This window comes from Cupressus sempervirens, chromosome 9 (genome assembly GCF_028749045.1).
Source record: "Cupressus sempervirens isolate cs-2001-9-10 chromosome 9, ASM2874904v1, whole genome shotgun sequence".
In the NCBI taxonomy this organism is placed as follows: domain Eukaryota; kingdom Viridiplantae; phylum Streptophyta; class Pinopsida; order Cupressales; family Cupressaceae; genus Cupressus; species Cupressus sempervirens.
This window is the reverse complement of record NC_143126.1, coordinates 801,306,597-801,326,847: the sequence shown is the minus strand read 5'-3', so window position 1 is coordinate 801,326,847 and position 20,251 is coordinate 801,306,597.

The window sequence follows — 20,251 nt, the reverse complement described above, 5'->3', positions numbered from 1 at the left end:
TGTTCCATTCTGCAGCTATCTTTAATCCTGCTATGAGGGCCTCATATTCAGCTATATTGTTGGTGCTAGGGAATTGTAGCTTGAAGGCTTTTGGAATGTAATCTCCTTGAGGTGTGACCAACAATATTCCTGCCCCTGATCCATGAGATGTGTATGAGCCATCAAAATAAAGTTTCCATGGGGGTTGTTCTTCAATTAGACAGATATGCTCATCTGGAAATTCTGTGATCAATGGATAAGCATCTATTAGAGGTGCATCAGCTAGGTGATCTGCTATAGCTTGCCCTTTGATTGCCTTTCTATCCACATACTGGATGTCAAATTCACTAAGGAGCATAACCCATTTGGCCAAACGGCCTGTAAGTGCTGTTCTAGAGAGCATATACTTGAGAGGGTCAATCTTGGAGACTAGTTGGATGGTATGACTTAGCATGTAATGGCGAAGCTTTTGAGTTGAGAAAAAAACTGCCAAACAAGCTTTTTCCATAGGAGTGTAATTGAGTTCATAACCAACTAGGGTTGTACTGATGTAGTAGATGGCTCTTTCTTTGTTGTAGTCATCAAGCTGTGCTAGAAGTGCCCCTAGAGCAGTAGGTGTTGCTGATATGTACAAAATCAGGGGACGACCAGGAACTGGTGGAACCAAGATAGGGGGATTGATGAGATACTGCTTGAGATGGTCGAAGTTGCGCTGACATAAAGGATCCCACTTGAAGTTCTCATCCTTCTTCGGTAAATGTGAAAATGGTGTACACTTATCTACAAGCTGGGAGATGAAGCGCCGAATAGATTGGAGCTTTCCTTGAAGAGAGTGAAGCTGTCGCAGTGTCTGGGGAGGAGGCATGTCTAAGATAGCCTTGACCTTCTTGGGGTCGATATCTATACCTCGTTTAGAAACTATGAAACCTAGAAGCTTGCCAGATGTGACCCCAAAGACACATTTCTTGGGATTCAGCATGAGATGATATTTGGCTAAGCTATCAAAGACTTTCTCCAGGTCAGCAAGATGATCCATGAAGGTATGAGACTTGACCAAGATATCATCCACATAATCCTCCAAAATGCTATGGATGAGATCATGAAAAATGGCTGTCATAGCTCTTTGATAGGTAGCCCCAGCATTCTTTAGGCCAAAAGGCATCATGTTGTAGCAAAAGGTTCCCCAAGGGGTAGTGAATGCTGTCTTATGCTGATCCTCTTCTGCAATCTTGATTTGATTATACCCAGAAAATCCATCCATGAGGGACAGAATTTCATGTCCAGCTGTAAGATCTACAATCATATCTATGTTGGGCAAGGGAAAATCATCTTTTGGACAAGCTTTGTTAAGATCTCTAAAATCAGTGCAGATTCTGATGTCACCGGAAGGTTTAGTGACAGGGACCATGTTGGAGATCCACTCTGAGTAGTCGATAGGTCGGCTAACCTTAGCAGCTAACATTCTTTCTAATTCAGCTTTGACCAATAATGCCACCTTGGGGTGCATTTTTCTAAGCTTTTGTCTGACGGGCTTGATCTTTGGATCAACTGCAAGATGATGAACTACAAGCTTTGGATCAAGTCCTGGCATGTCCTGATATGACCATGCAAATCGGCCAATGTTCTCTCTTAAGACCTCAAAGAGGAGGTCATTTTGGTCTTGTGATAGGGATGCAGCAATGTGAACAAGTCTGGGGATCTTTGATGAACCAATGTTGACTTCTTGAGTATCCTCAATTAGAATAGAAGACCCCTCTGGTCGATTATCTTGAGGAGGCAATGCTAAATCCTCATTTTCTTCAGGATTTTCTTGCTGAGGGGTTCTCTTCGTTGCCTTAGCTAGTCTTAGATTCACCTTAGTTCCAATTTTGGGTGTATCGGAACTAGGTTGGGGATTTTCTCCAAAATACCCCTTGGGATCTAGCTTGTAGATATAGGCAGAATCTGGCTTTGTTTTCTTGTGAGGAGTTTCAGCTCCCATGAATCTTAGAAGTGCCTCCTCTGATGTGAACTCATCGATGTGTATGACACTTGGTTGGTCCCAATCTATGAGTTGTGGATGGGCGAGTGGTAGGTCAATGAGGTGGATGGATAGTTCTTGGAGAACAGAGTCTCCGAGGGAGATTTGGTCTAGGATATCGTCGTAGGCTCTCTTTTCAACTTCCTCAAGAATGTCTTCGATTTCGACAAGGTTGCGGTGAATGTTTAAAAAAGCGTGACCGTTCTCATTAGTGCCCCCAATTGTGGGTATGCCAAAGCCAAGACCTGACTTCAATTCCCACTTGTGTGCGTCGATGGGGCACTGCATGCCTCTTTCTTCTGGTCCTAGACCACCACCTTGATAGTTCCATTTGTCAATGATGAGCTTATGTTCTTGAGGATACTTTTGGCTGAAGTGATCAAGGCGTGCTTGATTTCTTTGAGGTGCATCCTTATGTAACCATTTGTTGATATCTGGAGTGAGCTCCTCATGAAGAGGGATTTTTGAGGATACAAAGGTTGTTGGGCCAAACTGTTTGTATCGAGGAGGTGGAACCTCCTTAGCTTTGTGATATGTCGGTCGTCCATGGGCATGTGGATCAAGTAGGAGTGCCCCGACAACAAATGCATCTGACAAACTATACTCTCCACAACCTTTGTTATTGATCTTCATGGTAGACAGGGTAGAGGCGAGGATGGTTTTTGGGTCATTATAAGTATGGGATGAGCTAGCGATGGATGTGCCGATATCAATTCCAGGGCAATGGTTTGTATATGAAGCTTCAACTGCATTGCAGTAAGCAAAGGGTTCTGGATCGGCATGGATGGTTACCTCAGTGCCTTGATGTGGAAATTTGATGCACTGATGGTAAGTGGATGGAACGGATTTCATGGCATGAATCCATGGGCGACCGAGGAGGATGTTAAATGGTAGGTTTAGATCAATAACATGGCAGAGTGTCTCTTGGATGACTGGCCCAACCTTGATTGGCAGCAAGATAGTTCCTTCTGTGGTTCTTTCCAAGTTGTCATAAGCTTTGATGGTGATAACCTCACTGATGATATCTGCTTCAGTATACCCAGCTTGTTTTATGAATTTTAGGGTGCAAATATTCAAGGCTGATCCATTATCTATCATTACTCTTTTTACAGCAAAGTTGGATACCATGATGGCTATGCGAAGCGGAAGGGTGTGATCTGGCTCGACCACGGGTATGTCGGTGGGTTTGAACGATAGGGCACATGAGGATGAGATGTGTCCAACAAGATTACAAAAATTAGTAGCATTGATATCAGAAGGGACACGAGATTCTATGAGAGCACTGTCAAGGATGTTCTTGTACACAGGACTAGTGCGAAGAAGGTCTAAAATGGAGATTTGGGCTGGCATGTTCCCAAGGTGTTCCAAGATATTGTACTGGCTTTTTGATGGAGCTGATGGTGTTGGTGTAACAGGTGGGCCTGCGATGTTAAATCATGCTCTTCGAGTGGTGACTGCACACTCATTGTTTGGTCCTTGGATATTGATAACATTGACGGAAGGCTCTTTCTCGGATATACAACCTATAAGGCTACCATAGTCTATATAGGATGAAGTGTGGTCATTGTTCTTCCCATGCTGTTGGTTTGGCTGACGGTTGTTGGTTTTGTTGTTGTTGGTTTGGATAGGTGCTTTTCCAGGATTTTGGTTGTGGTGTGGAGGAAAAGCATTTTGATAGATCTGTAAGCCTGCATTGGGAGAGGAGTGATTTCCTTCCGATCAATGAGGTCCTGCACATAGTCTTTCAGTTTCATGCATCTGAGGGTAGTGTGACCTTTTACCGTATAAAATTTGCAGTACTCATTATCTTTGTACCATGCAGCTTTGGATTGGCTTGGGTCAATTTGCTGGGTAGGAGGAAATTTGATGAGGTTTTCTTTGACTAATTTCTCAAAAATGACATCCAATGGCTCACCAAGGGGTGTATAGTTTCTAGGTGTAGGTTGGAATCTAGGCTTTTGTCCTGCAGCTACATTGATTGCATTAGCTTGATTGCTAGACCCTTGGAAGTTGGGTCTTGGATTGTGGTTTTGATAGCTTTGGTTATTCTATTGTTGGTAGTTGATAACTTGTTGATTTTTTGGTTGATATGGTGGGTTGGACTGGTTGTGAGAAGGACCAACAATATTCACATGTCTGGTGTCAGTGACACCATCTGTTGCAACGTGCTTGTTTTTGTTCCAATACCTAGACTTGTCATTGGAATGTGATTGATTTTGGTTGGCTTCCTTGTAAAGCTTGACCACACCATCTTTAATGAGTCCTTGCTCAAGGATCATTCCTTTCTCTTTGATATCTTTGTAGGTTTGCAAACAGTTCATGGTCATGTGGTGAGCCAAGCTAGGATGGGCATTATCAATAAACATTTTCACCACATGGCGTTCTGGCAAGGTGCAGGATATGCGGGTGGTAAGGGTTTGCCATCTTTGCAGGTATTCGGCAAGGCTTTCTCCACCTTTTTGCTTGGTGTGGACAAGATCAACTATTGATAGCTCTGTTTCAACAAGATGGGCATATTGGGCTACAAATGCCTTAGATAATTTAGTAAAGTTTTTAATTGTGCCATAGGGGATTCTATAAAACCATTCAAGAGCTGGTCCAGCTAAGCTTTTGGGAAAAAGGCGCAAGAGGAAGACATCATTGTATGCTACGTCCTGGCAGTGCATGTAAAATTCTTTGATATGTGTGACAGGGTCTCCTTTTCCTCTGAATTTGTCAAATTTGGGTACCTCAAAGTGTTTGGGAAATGGTGTCATGGTAATGGCTCTGTCAAATGGGTAAGGACACACATTCTCAAACTTGAATGTCTTCAGATCATTCCCTTCTTGGATGGCTTTCAGAGCTATCTTCATTTGCTCCCATTCTGAATTGATAGGTGATGGCTGGGGTGCCCCCAATGTAGGAGTGCCTTGAGGTAGGTATGTGCTGGATGGGGCCACTGAATATGGATGGCTATGAGGGATTTGCTGATAGGGATTGTACATTGTTTGGGCAGTTGCATGGTGGATGACAGGTTGTTAAGGGGGAGGTGGCGCATATTGCTGCATGTGCTGCGAGGCTTGCTGTTGATATGGGATTTGAGGTTGGGATTGAGGAACATAAGCTGGCTGTGGGATAAATGGATTGCTTTGTGGAGGTAAGGTATAATATGGTTGAGAGGCTTGGGGAAAGGATCGGGGGGCTTGTGGGGTTTGACCAATATATGTGGGTTGTGCCCCCATTTGGGATGGTATCTGCAAATAATTGGTGGTTGGCTGGGGTGGTGGATTACCTCCTAGAAGTGGCATTGAAAAGTAGTTGGTAATTGGAGGTAATGGATTAGTTGGTGGTGGAGGTGGTGGGAATTGAAAGCTTGGGAATGGAACTGATGGGGTTTGATAGCTTTGTGGTTGGATTTGGAAGCTTGGTAGAGTGGTGGCAGGGGCTGGAGTCACTTGGGAGTTTGGTAGAAAATTGGTAGTAGCTTGTGGGATTTGATAGCTTTGTGGAGTGAGGGTAGTAGCTTGTAGATTTGTGGCTAATGGTATTGAGCTCCCAAGACCTAATGAAAATGATGGGATTGTGCTTTGGGCTACAGTGAACAAGCTGGGGGTGATGAAAGGTTGATTACTTGGCCCCATGGGTGGCATCCCTGTTGTATATTGCTGAGGTTGGCCAAAGATGCTAGCACTGATTTGGGAGATGGGTGGATTTGGAAGGCTGGGTTGGGGAGCAGCAGCAACAATAGTGAAGGGGGTGAACGGTGAGCTATTTTGGGTAAAGGGGGTTTGGAGCGGAGAGGTATGAACCAAGGATGGAGTGGTGGTGGATGGGTTGGCTTGCAGCATGGAGATTTCAACTTGGGTGGATGATGGTATGTTTGGGTCTGTTGGATCATATGGATTGGCTGGAGGCTCTTCTTTTGGCATATATTGAGGATAATTTGGATCATAAGAGCCTATGGGTGGTGGTAGCTGCCCAAAAAATGGGTGAGATGGATCTGATAATGGAGGGGGTCTTCCAAAGTCAAAGGTTCCTACATTTTCCCTTCGAAAATTAGCCATGATTGTCTCTTTGTTCTTGTCTATAATGGCATTTACCAATACTGCATTTCCTGGTTGGTTCATGAAAGCTTCAATGTCAGTACATGATGGCATAGCTTTCTCTGGGCTGAAGGATGGCTGAGTGCTCAAGGGGGGTGAGGTTGTTCGATCCAAATGATAGGGCTCCATTGTTTCTTTCTTCTTGGCTAAGCGAGTGACGGGTGGCATGAAAAATGCTCCTAGGGATGAGATGCAATAATGCTGATGGATGCAAAAGGGGGAAGGCTTCTCTATGCAAATGATTTCCTAGGTTAAGGCAAAGCTATATGACAAAACCTAAGGAGGATTGGGTTGGAGATTCTAACTTCAAAGATATGTTGCCAAAGCATGAAAGGTCTGCTTTCCTATGTGCAAGCTTGGTGGTGATTGTGTCAACTTAAGGATAGACTGATGATCCTTTAGGAAGAACACGAGATTGAACACTTGTGGATCCCAACCTTTAGCTCAAGGTGATGAGGGATAATAAGTGACAAAGCTGGATTACCCTAGACAAAGCTCTGTCAAAGGGATAACCTTGGTGAGATTGATGGATTTGGAAGATTTTAGGAGTGGCAAACTTTTAGCAAAAGTGACAACAATTTTGAAGGCTTGGATGTGAGGTTTTGATTGCTGGCTAGATGGTTTGATTCTAAATGAGATGGATGAGCTAATAATGCTTAAGGGGATAACCTAAGATGGCTGGCTTTTCTACAAAGATGACTCTAAAGTGAAGCTAATCCAAGAAGATGTGGAGAAACAAGGGTGTCTAATCATAGAAATCATGCCTAGTTGGTAAGGCATAAGCAGGATTAACTCCTGGATGTTGGCTAAATTTGATGGTGCACTCTAACTAGGCCTCTTGAAGTGCTTCGTCGGTAGCTTTGTCCTCTGCTTTGTGGAGTTTGGCAATTCGTGGGCTTGGTGTTATTTCTTTTCTCTTGGCTGAAAGTTCTTGGTATGCTAGAGATGGTTTGAGTTTAACTTTGTGGAACTTCTGTTTGGGTTTGGGTTGCTCTGACATCAATTTCTAAATCTGCTTGGCTTTGAGAGATCTTGGTTGTTTTGCTTCAATTCGTTCAACTTCTGGAATAGGCAGTGACTACGCTAAGTATGCCCTAAGCTAGGATTGACCAAGTTTGGCAAACATTCATTCAACAAATAAAAGATCAAGCAATAGATAGAAACAACCAGATAGAAGTTTTTGATTCTTAGAAAGTGATACTTGCGCCAAGGAGTGTGTATGTTCTACAAATGTTTCGATCAGTCACCTCAAAAACATTAACATCCTAGATGGTTGTCTACAAGGTTGACAGTTGGTTTAGCTAAGGAGTCCTCGATATACCCAAGGTACGTGAGGCACAAATTCGTAGATGAGACCAAAAAGATGTCACACAGCCGAGAGGAGCGGTAACCCACTTCTCCTCTTTCACTTCTCAAGGGTATAAAGTTCCTTGAGGCTTAGCCCAAGTGACAAAATCTTGATCCCAAGAGAGGTGTCTTTCGATTCACCTCCCAATTCTTATACTCTGCCAGAACGCTGGAGTTGAGGTCGTCCAAGGGGTGATGAAATCCCCAAGCAGGCCTCCTAAAAAAAAACAAGGTTTTGGATCTTAATCTTATGCACCCAAGATGGCCTCGAAAGACGACAAGGGGAGAGAAGACTTGGATGACCTTGGGCTAAAAAACATGCTTGTTCTTTTACCAACTGACTCTTATGTGTGCTAATCTAGACTTTGCAAGCACTCATGTTTAAGAGACAATGTTCAATTCCAACTTGAAGCGCCAACAAAAGTAAATCGATCGAAGAATGCAAACAATAAGAAGAGTTAGGGTCAACAAAAGCAAACTCGCGCGCCCAGAGGCCCTCCACGTCAAGTATCGATTAATTTTCTTTAAGGAATTCAAGATTGAGTGTGAGTTTGTTTTAAGCCCAAAACAAAGGTGTGTGAGATTTGATTTCAAGCGCGCGCCCGGAGGCTCTCCACGTCAATTGTTGTTCAATTTTAGTGCCCAAACTTGAAGTGTGATCGATTTAATCTAGAGTTTTGATCATTTAAGAATTTTGATAAAGTTAAAGCAAACATTCAAAGACCAAGTGAGTGAGTTAGATTGTGGAACATTTAACACCTTTTTCAAGTAGACCCATCCCCATAAATGGCGCTGAGATTGCAACCAATGGTTAATATTTGATGGGTGATTAGAAAAGAGGTGAGTCCAAGGAACTACTCAAATTGATTTTTGCAAATTTGTATTCTAACTTAACAAGGTTTCTTAAATGTCCAAAAATCAAACTTTACCTAGATTGCATGTGGAAAAGAGATTTGTTTTGTTCAATTTTTAGAAGCTCCAAATGAAGTGTTTGATATTGCAATGGTTAATTGATTCTTAGAATTCAAGATTGGATTTGTTGTTTTAATCATGCATTCAAGGAAAATTTGATTTTAATCCATGGCATTCAAGAGTGATTTTAGCAACATGCATTCAAAAAAAAGTGGTTAAACATTCAAGTGTTTTCTTTTGAGCATTCAAGATTGAGATTTTGTGTGTTGTTTTAAGAACTTTGAAGTGCTTTGTTTTAACTTTAGATCATTCAAGATTGTTTTGGACTCAAAAGTGAAAATGACTCTTTGGACTTTGGTTTTCATTCAAGATTTTGTGTTCTAGTTTGCATATTTTAAGCCCAAAAATGATATTCCTAGATTGTTTTGATGCATGAAAATCCTAAGAAACATTCAAGATTTTTCAATAAGACATTTGTTTGGAACAAATAAAAAAGCTTTTAGGACAATTTTTGGCAACCATTTAGGACTCTTAGTTTTCATGAGATTTTTTAAAAGAACTTTAGTGTGCACTTAGTGTTGATTTTGAAACTTTTGAAATGGAAACTTGAAGTTCTTTTTAAATTCCCAAAAATGAAGTGTTCCTAATTTTGCATGAATGCATCTAAAACCTTGATGTTGCAAGGATGCAAATGATTAGATTGGTTTAGTTTCACTTGTTAAAAGATTTTTTCTTTCTTGCAAATTTTTAATTTTTCAATGGATTTAAGTATGATTTGGGGGTTCATTTTAAGCACTAAAAAGAAGTGTGTATGATTTTTCTTCTTTAAAAAAAAATGGCCAAGATCTCCCACAAGAAGAAGAAGAAGAAGTAGATGGAATAAGAAGAATATAGACAAGAAGAGGAAGAATAATTTCAAGTTCTTTGTCCACCTATAAGCTTGAAAAATCTGCAAACACTATGAGATAGATTATGAGTTCCTTTGTCTTCTTCATGCTCATGTGGACCTACAAAACCAATTTATACAATCCTACCAATCACAAAAACAAGAAAAATTAGCCAAAATCAACAAATAACATACAAAACTTGACTAAAAAAGCTAATGAAGATGACCCATGCGGGGTCCCACCGGGCGTGCCAAAATGTATATGAGCAATGTTAGTATGCTAATAGAAACCAAATTTAAATAAAGCTTCTACAAACTAAACAAAATTCATAAACTTAAAGATAGACTAAGATGAGCTCTCAATTGAAAATATGAGCCATTAATGGGCTCTCTCAATGAGAAGCTCTCTTGTTGAGTAGCTTTGTCTAAATAGATAGGATGTATGCTCAAGCTTATGCTTCAAAAAGGGCTTCAAATAGAGTTGGAATTTGGGTGTGAGTGTATGGTTTTGATGTAAAATGGCTTCTCAAAATGGCATTATGACTGTACTTCATGGATTGTGTTATTTTGCAAAGGGGAAGGATCCAATTTAAAGGCAAGAGGCTTGAGGGTTTGAGGGCTAAGATGCAAGGATGGGAAAAAGCTTATGGAGGGCTCAGATTGCATGAGAGGAGAGCACATGGATTGTGCTTCCTTATAGCCAATCAAGGAGTGACACATGTCACATGGTGAGAGGATGGAGGAAAGGGGAAGGATGAGTCAACAAAGGAGGCTCAAGGGATAAAATCTTCATAAAGACCCTCATAATGACGTGTAAGAGCAATAAAAGGGCTTGTAAGAGTCATTTATGACCTAGTGGACTTCATAAAGTTTTATGGTTGAGATATTTTGAGGGTGATGAGAGCAAATTCGACTTGGACTTGATTAGGAAGGTTCTAAGCTTGCTTAGGCTTGTGCAAATGATTAGAGGATGGATTAGGATGGTTTAGGATTAGCTTAGGGATAGGCAAGTGGATGGCATTTAATGAGGGTGGGTAAAGGAGGAGATATTTGTTAACTTTGGCTTGGGTTAGTAAGTCTTAACCCATGTTTAGGGAATGTGACAAGGTTAAGAGGGGATTAGGATTAGGTTTAAAGACATCTTCTAGAAGAGTCTAGACTTTGGATGAGGATAAAGACTTTCTAGAATAGTCTAGAATTTCCTAGGATGAGGATGAAGACTTTCTAGAAGAGTCTAGAACTTCTTAGGATGAGGATAAATTAGATTTTTAAGAAATAAATAAAGTTTTATTTATTTCAAGGGTTTGGGTTGAGGAGATATTTATTAAAACTTTTTTAATAAACATGAGGATTAATATTTAATTTTAATTAAATATTTTGAGTTGGGGTTAAGGGTAGGAAATGATGGGATTAGCCTTTAATCAAAATTAAAGAAGGATTAGAAGATTTTGGAAGAGGTTATTGGTCTTAAGGAAATTGGCCAAGTTTTGGGAAAAAAATAAATTTTTTATTTATTTTAGGATTTTTGGTCAATTTATTAATTAAATAATTAATAAATAAGGAAATAATGTTTAAATAAGATTTAAACATTTTTGGGAGGGATTCCTTAATTAAATATTTTTAATTAAGATAAAGGGATTTAATGGCATAAAAATTAATTAATTAATTAAATAATTAATTAATTAATAAATGATGATGTCATCAGGACTTTTTTAGAAAATAAAAATAATTTATTTTCTAAAGGTTTTTTAGGTGTCTACAGAGGTCAGAATTTAGAATGTTCAACGCCAAAATATTAAGCCGCTGAAATTAGATGAAGGTATATGCCCACTGAATATTCCTCTGTGTAGGGTTGGGATCTGATTGCCCAATTTTGCAAAAAAAATTTCTCTCCCAAATCAAAAAAATAATGCAGAGATTTAAAAATCAAATTTGAATTAAAATAAAATAACAGATCTAAAGGATCATATTTGAATTGCAAATCAGGCCTCCAGGTGCCGATTTGCAATTTTTTTTTGCCTCACAATCAACTTTGGCCTAGGGTAGCCGAGTTTATAGTCGATCTTTACCAAATCAATGTTCCAGACATAATGGCGAGGTCAGATCTGGCTCTAGATGCTCCCAAATTCTGCACTACTCTGGATTTAGGCTGAGGTGTTGAAGCAACAATGGTTCCAAACAACTATGTGAAGAGAAAATCTCCAAGCTCTGATACCATGTAAGAATTTGCCTTAGGGAAAAATTCACCTAGGAACTAAGAACTCAAACACAAGCACAACTATAGACCAGAAAAGAGTATGATCAGAATAACAATGTATTCAATTCAATATGCACATTGAGAGTACACTAGGAGCGCCTATATATAAAGGCCTCTGAGATGCATCTAGAATGCCTCAGAATTAGGTACATGATAAGTCACACAACCAGGCACATGTCTACCAATTATGGGTTATCCTCCATTAAGCACAGAAGTAAGTGCAATGATTAGAGGATAAACCTACAAGGGTGTAACACACAAATTAGTGTTGTAGACAACATGTGCTAAAAATAGAGTTGTGTACTTCTGTGTTGTCAACATGACAACTTAAAAAAGTGCACAAACTCCTAAGTGTCTCACAAAATAAAATAATAAAATAATGCAAAAAAATAAAAATAATGCATTAACTTAAGTAAACTTAAGTAAGTGTAAATAGTAAATACAGATTTACACTAGCACTTCCTTTCAAATATAAGTTACAATCTGTCGTACCTTTAGCAAATCCAAGCTTTTCCAAATAGCTATCTAACCTTGCATACTAGGTTCTAGGTGCTTACTTTAGACCATATAGAGCTTTCTTCAGTTTGCATACCATGTGATTTTTCTTTATCAAAGGGAAACTTTCAGGCTACTTAATGTATACCTATTCTTCAAGTTCTCCATTTAGGAAGGCTGATTTTACATTCACCTGATACACTTTGAATTTCTTGTTTATTGCATATGCCAAGAACATTCTTACTGCTTCCATTCTTGCTATAGGGGCATATGTTTCTTTAGAGTCTATTCCTTCTTTCTATGAATGTCCTTTACACACGAGTCTAGCCTTGTTCCTTACAACTTTGCCTTGCTCATTCATCTTCTTTTTGAATACCCATTTGGTTCCAATGAAGTTCTTATCTTTAGGCCTTGGAACTAATTCCCATGTTTCATTCTTCACAATCTGATCTAATTCTTCCTTCATTGCTAGAATCCATTGATCATATTTAGGTGCTTCATCTATACTCTTAGGTTCAACTTGAGAGATCAAACATATCTCTTCATTAACTATGTTTCTTTTCATCACTCCTTTGTCTTTGCTTCCAATTATCTGTTCTGGAGGGTGATTCTTTTTTAGCTTCCTATTAGAGGTAGGAGTTGCTAACTCAACTCTTATCTTTTCTCTTAGTTCAAGCCTTTCTCCTCTTTTCTCAATAATTTGCACATCATTATGAAGATCATTGTTAGCCTCAAAGAGAACTTCTACATTCTCTCTAACCATTATAGTCTTCTTCCTCACCATCAACAATAGTTATGAAAGCTATCTCTTCTATTACTTCCTCTTTCTTAACCAATTTAGGCTCATTATCTTTATCATCATTATCATTCAAGAATCTTTCCATACATGCTTTAAATTATTCATTTTCATCGAATAATAGATTCTTTCTAGATTTTCTTATTCTCTTAGGACATTTAGAAAAAAATGACCAAACTCTTTACATGTCCAACAAACAAAAATAATCATACCTTATGGATCTCTTTCCATAAGTAGATCAATAACTTCTTTGATCTTCATGTCTTATTTGGATTTGGATCTATCTTTACTTGTGCTTCTATTCTTTTCTATGCAACAAAAGGATTCTAGATCTAGAAACTCAATACTTAGTTCTTTACACAATTTTGATATCTCACCAAGAAGCTCCATCTTATGGCTGTCAAAATTTCCTCCATCAAACTTAGGACTATCCTTTCTGAGAAGATTTTCCATTGATCTCCAAAAGTTGTTAAGCTTAATCTTCAAGAACTTGATGCTCTGATACCTATTGTTAAAATATATAGTCCACTATTATAACTCGGGAGGGGGGGGGGGGGGGGGGTTGTGATTTAGTTATCCAACTATTATCACAATTATCAACCTTAATCAAACTTAACCATGTAAGCAATATAATCAAAAATTACAAGAAGATACTCATGCAATAACACCAGATATGTTAACCGGGGAAACCCTTGATCATAGGGAAAACCCCAATGGGGATGGTACCCACAAGATGAAGAACTAATATAAATATTTCTTGTTAGAGGATGGACCCTGTTAGGAGTCTATAACAACATTTAGTACATATCATTCCTTGTTAGGAGCCCAACCCTGTAAGGAGTTTTAGAAGGTAGATGGATGCACTATCTAAACAACTTCAAGGGAAGGACCAAGGAACCTACTATCCAAATGATCTCTATATTATTCTTTGTAGAATAATAGGATTGAATTGTACTTCCTTCCTCTTTCTCTATCCTGACAATCAAACCTCTTCTCCTTCTAAGCTTGTAACTAGATCAAAAATCTCACATCCAATAATCCCTTGGATTGGTTACTCACATTCACCAAACACTCCACTTCTTTTCACACTTTGCATTGAACATACACTTCATACCTTTTGGAAACAAGGAAAATATCTTTCCTTTACATTGTATCTTCAAAATAATTCCTTGAGTAGGTCTTGAGGCTTTCCCAATTAATTATAATAAGATAATTAATTAATTCATAATTACAATAGCATTATCAGCTCATAGTATATACAAAACTTCACATGTCCAACTTCAGGTCTTGAACACTCACTGACATCACCTTCAGCTTGTCTTCAATCATTGGCTAAGTGTGCATCACTAGATTATATCTCTACTAGAATATAATAGGATCAACAAAAACTGCTTTCCATGCACTTTGTCTCTACACTGCTCTCCACAAATCACTTATAGCTTTCGTACATCTTTGAGATAGGCTCTACACATTTAACCTAGTCATTAGGACACAAGGTACAAAATATCCTTAAACACAGTTCACCTATACATCAAAAATCTATCCATACAAGTGTGATAAATGTTTGCTATTCTACCATTCTTCATAGACTTACTACTATGTTGACATCAATGGAAAACATAGTCATGAATTCAACATGCCAATACTTAGGATACTCCCCAAAAGGAATACCATCAACATTCATGCTAACAAGCTCTTCTTGCATACCTTCTAGTAGTTTCTTAATCCATACAATATTTGAATAATTTATTGCAACAACAACATATTCACATTTAGTAGTGGATTGTGAGATACAACTCTATGTTAGAATGTTTAGAATAACTGAGAGGGGAGGCAAGGGGGGGGTGAGTCAAATATCTAAGGTCTAGATGTACCAATTAAAAAAAAAAATAGTTCAACTGCTTTAGATCTAAGAATTGATTAGCTCAACCTCTACAATAAATTGTAAACAACATCAACTAGCAATCCACTATCCTAAATATAACAAACTTGCAGAATGTCAAACATTAGCAGTAAATAATCACAAATTACATCCACACAATTTTAACAGTAGGATTTAATGTGGAAGCCCAATTTGGGAAATACCACTAGTAATATGTCCCCAATCTAAATCACTATTTTGAAGTGAGCTCTATTAGGAGCCAAACCTATTAAAGGTTACAAAACATATTGTTAAATTTGACGTTAAAGGATTTAATCACCCTGTTAGGAGTGACCTTGTAAAAGGACTTTATAACATTTCATTAGAATTCCACCTTGATTAAAGGATTTATATATGACTATTAGCTCAACCTTGATTAAAGGATTTCAATATTGATGCTATTGGTGGACAATTTTTCCCTAACATAAGTGAATTATTTTTTACAAAGGAAAAAACTAAATCAATACCAACTGATTGAGTTCCCACAAAACAATATGGGATTCTCTACTTAATATTACTTTCCAATATTATTAGGTGCAACCACCTTATGAAGGGAATTCATTATCTTCTCTTTATGGGAGAATATCCTCTCTTAAGTAGTTTTACCATAATAACACTCAATTAATCAATATAAAGAGAATGTATAGTCTAAAAAACTATTCAACTTTAATAACATAAATCATCCACATGATTATTTATTAAAATGAAATCCAACTATGACTTTTAATTTCTTCCCTTAGTTTCTTCTTACTTCAAAATAATAATTTTATTCGCAATAAGTAAAGAGCACTTTCACATGTAACCCATTTCCACAAGAAAATAAATCATAGTTTGAATAGACAACAATAACTATCTAAAAAAGCTCCAATCATAAAACTAGCAGAATTTTATAACCCTTATCATGAAAATCTTATTTAGAATTCAAAAGCATAGATACTAATAAAAAATAGTTCTATTTTGTATCTACTGAGTAGCCAGTTATTACATATATATCCTTTTTAGGGCTAGATAAACCATGCTAAAAAATTATCCCACTAGGAGTTAATAGTTTTTAGTTACTTAACTATGCTAACTACTAAAGCATGAAAAAGTAAAGAAACTAAAATATAAAAATTATTTCCAACTAGGTGGCTCTAGGTGTTATAAGATCCTAGGATTTTTTCATAGTAGCAATGACAAGTTTGGTTGATTTCCAGCTCTTGTATGCAGTAGTGAAGGTAGAGATAACTGACTGATGCAGAAGACCAAGATATGCAATCCTCTATTTTGAGACCTCCTTTTACTTACAAAGTTTTCCAATATTTTCTTCATGAATTTCCAAGTGTTTTTGATTAATTATCAGCATGGCTTCCATGTGAGTTATGGCAAAGGAATCCTTCTTTGTTGGCATATTCTTTTCTTTCACCTCCGAGAACTTCTTTTTGCATGTCTATGATAATCTCTTCATTAGGAGTGATTGGATTTTTGCTCTCCTTAGTCCATTGTTTATGGAACCACTTTAGGTCACCTTGGATGATGTCATCAATGTCATCAAGTCCATTGAGAAAGTCTTTGATTTTGAAGATCCCTTATGTGATAGCTTCATTCCTCCATCCAGTGCAATCCTTGATCACATAGAAGGTTTTGTCATCCAACCCTATCATCGGCTGTTCTACAAGGAAATTTTTTAGAGCATATTCTTGCACCTCATTCATCCATGAAACCTCTTTGACCTAGTTATCCTTTTCTTTCTCATGAACATCAACATTTTATTATATCTTCTTAATTATGTTAGTTGTTTCCTTTCATGCTTCCTTTAGGAGATTTATCTACTTAACTGTCTCATCCTGGATGAATTGGATCCATTCTTTGAATGTTTTGGAAACTTCCTTGCTCCTTTTTAGATTATCTAAAAAATTGCTGATTAATTAGAGACTTAACATCAATGATGGCAAACATCTCATTGAGTGGCTTCAATTCTAGATGTAGGATAATGTTGATTTACTAGGTCATACTCTTCATTGTTTCTTTCACATCTTGCTTGTCTTTTGTTGACATTGTAGTCAAGTTTGTTTATTAGTCTCTCTCTCTCTCTCTCTCTCACACACACACACACACACACACACACACACACACACACACACACACACACACACACACACACACACACACACACACTTAGTCATATGATTAGTAACTACTAAGCTTATTATATAGTTAATAGTTTTAACCAAGTAATTCAGGCTCTACTGAGTTCTATAGTCACTACCGAGTTCCAGGAACAATATTTAGTTCACACCAAGTAGTATCTACCAAGTTGGTGATTATTAGTGTAAACCGAGCTTCATAGTGTTTATTGAGTTTCTTAGTGCAAACCAAGTTCTTCAGTATTCATCGAGTTTGCAATTTCAATAATGTAAATTTGGTGTTGACCGAGCTATACAGTGTCAACTAAGTGATTCAGTTTATACCAAGCTCATAGTGATAGTGTTGACCGAGATATGCAGTATCAACCAAGTGATTCATTTTATATGCTAAGTTTCATAATATTCACCAAGTCACTAGTATAAACTAAGTTAAAACTACTTTGAAGTGATCAATATGAACCAAGCTTCTATGTCTACCAAGTGTTTGATGATGTCGAGCATAGGAAATGGTTGTTGAGTATCAAAACCACACTAAATTTGTCTTTAGAACCCGAGTACTAGCAGTTGGGTTGAATTTGTGTATTTTGGTGAAACTTGTATTGTAGATGACTTTGGTAAATTGCAAATTAGATCGGTATGTATGCAATATATTGTATCAAATTCTAACATGGGATATGAATATGGAAAATATGTAAAAAGGAAAAAGTAAAAAGTAAAAAGGATAGACTTAGTATAAGGAAAAACACAACAGTATCTATCACAACAAGGTGATCATAACACTCAAAGGAATCTCATTCAGCAAATCAAGGTTGTAGATCAAAGATTAGCCACTAGTTCATCCTAATAGGTGGAACACTTAAATCCTTTCACAAGGTAGACTTAATAGTGTTTTGTAAATCTCTTTATCGAGTGCATACTTCATTGTATGTTTGTAAATCCTTTTGCAAGGTGGACCTAGCAATCCTTATTTCTCCTAATAGGGTAGATGATCAAAAGTGATTATTGTAAGCCTTAATAGGCCAAATTTATACTATAGTACTAAAGCTTGTGGGTATCATCCACACCCCAATTTTACTTTCTATTTGGAAGGTTTTTGGGTTACCATATTGTGTGTCAAAGTGTTATGAATGTTTTATTGCTTTAAGTTTTTTCATGCATGCAATTAGATTTGAATAAACATGAAGGATTAATTAGTGAATTAAGATTAAATTTTATAAGTTATTGATTCACCCCCCCCTCAGTAACTTAGCCTATCTTATATTTCCAACAATCTTTAACATCCTTCCAGACTTGGTTTACAATTTTCTTGTTGGAGACTTCAAATATCTTCATATCCACTACCCTTCTCCCTTTTCCAAGGTCCATCTTTGATACTTGATAATACTGAATGGTTATCTCATCTTCATCTTTTTCCTAAGATGATTTTATGATCTCTATCAACTTGTGTCCTGTATCTTTATTAAAATCAAGTTTGTTAGAATTCTTTAAAATAACTGAGAGGGGAGGGGCAGGGGGGGGGGGGGGGGGTGAATCAGTTATTCAAGGTGCAATAATGTCCAATCAAACTTTCTAATAAAACAGAGATGAATCAGAAGTACTATCCTTTTTACTTTCTTACCATGCATGTAATTAAACATTAAACAATCATGAAAAGTAAACATGCATCACCACATAACAAAAAGGATTTTGATGAACCAGAAACCCTCCAAGAATAAGAAGGTAAAACTGGGGTGGGGATGACACCCACAAAATAACTGCGCAATTAATTTCAACCACTTTTGATGGTCTACCCTATTAAAGGCCTGCCCTGTTAAATGCTTTAAACACTATTAAATGTGACCCTATTAAAGGATTTCTACACCCTATTAGGAGTGTGCCCTATTAGAGGACTTATGAACATTCAACTTAGAATGTCACCCTATTAAAGGATTTACATAGAGCTGTTAGGCCCACCCAAGTCCATGGGATTTATAGTCACCTTCTCAAAAAAATCTTTTATCCCTCTCTAAGGATCTCCTATCCTTCTCCTAAGGATCTCTTTGTCCTTCTCCTGAGGATCTCTTATCCTTTTCTTGGGGATCTTTTATCCTTTTCCTGAGGCTTATCCACCTAGCTGTTAAGCTAACCTAGCAATGTAGGATTTTAATGTCTAATACAATAGTAAGAAAGTATTAGAAAGGTTTTGACCTGATAAAGAATGCAACTTTAGCCTTGCAGATTTTAGATCACTCTTTAGTTCCTTTCTATGCTTTGATTTTCTCCCTTGCAATGCTGATAGCTTGTTCACCCTTCAAGATCTGTCTCCTTGAGTTCTTCCACTCATTATGCCAATGCACTCTATAGTCACTAGATCAACTCAGAGTCTTGATGCTCTATGCTTACTCCTCACCGTGTCCTCTTCTTGATACTTTACACTAGCCTTCTCTTGGCTTCTTCGCATGACCACACTTATGACCAACTCCTTCTCACACACTTGATCTTTGACCTGTAACTCCTTATATAGAAGTCCTATTCTTTATTTCCCACTCAAATCTTGATTTGATCTGAGAAAATGATATTATTTTCCCTCCAAATTAATTCTTCTAGAAACTTCATGATAAGTCCACTAACATTCACCTTGAATTGGTTTGCATGGTTTACATAAAATTCTATGACATCTACTCATCATCCTTATCATCCAACTAATTCACAAAATTCAATGTAACAAACATATCGTTACTGATCTGGTGAATCTTTTGATTTAACAAATAATGCAGCAACTCAACATCATTGATTTACTGATGCTCAACACCTAAAGTCTTTTCCTGAGTTATTCGACACCTGAACAATACTGTGTTACTCAACACCTAAACAATTACTCGGCACCTAAAGGATTGCTTCGCAAACACTGCAGTTGAACTTGCTCGGCTTCAACTAGGAATTTGCTCGGCTATAACTAGCTTGCTCTGCTTTCTCAAATGAACTTATTAGGCTTTACAAATGACTTAGTTAATCCTTAAATATTTGATGCGTCTTAGTGTGTCCATCCTCTTAGAGTATGTCATCAATACACTATTTCATTGATGGCTTAGCTGATCCTTATACTCCATTACAACATCATAACTTCAACCTTTCTCTAGGTGCTCTAGTTACATCTTATTGATTTCCTCCTCCTTGTCAATCAACCAATTAATAGTACTTGGATCACTTAAGAAATTGTCATTCCTACAAGTAGCAAGTTTTACATCAATGAAAAAAAAATGATTGAAAACATTCTTTACCAATTCTATTATTCTTTATTCATGATCCTTTCAATTATTTCCAACAATCTCCCTCTTTTGCATTGATGGCAAAGCAAACTGATCAATTGATTGAGTTGGATAAACTTAGTTGCCACCAAAATTAGATACCAAATAGAAAACTAATTCGATACCAAATAAAAACCTTGTTA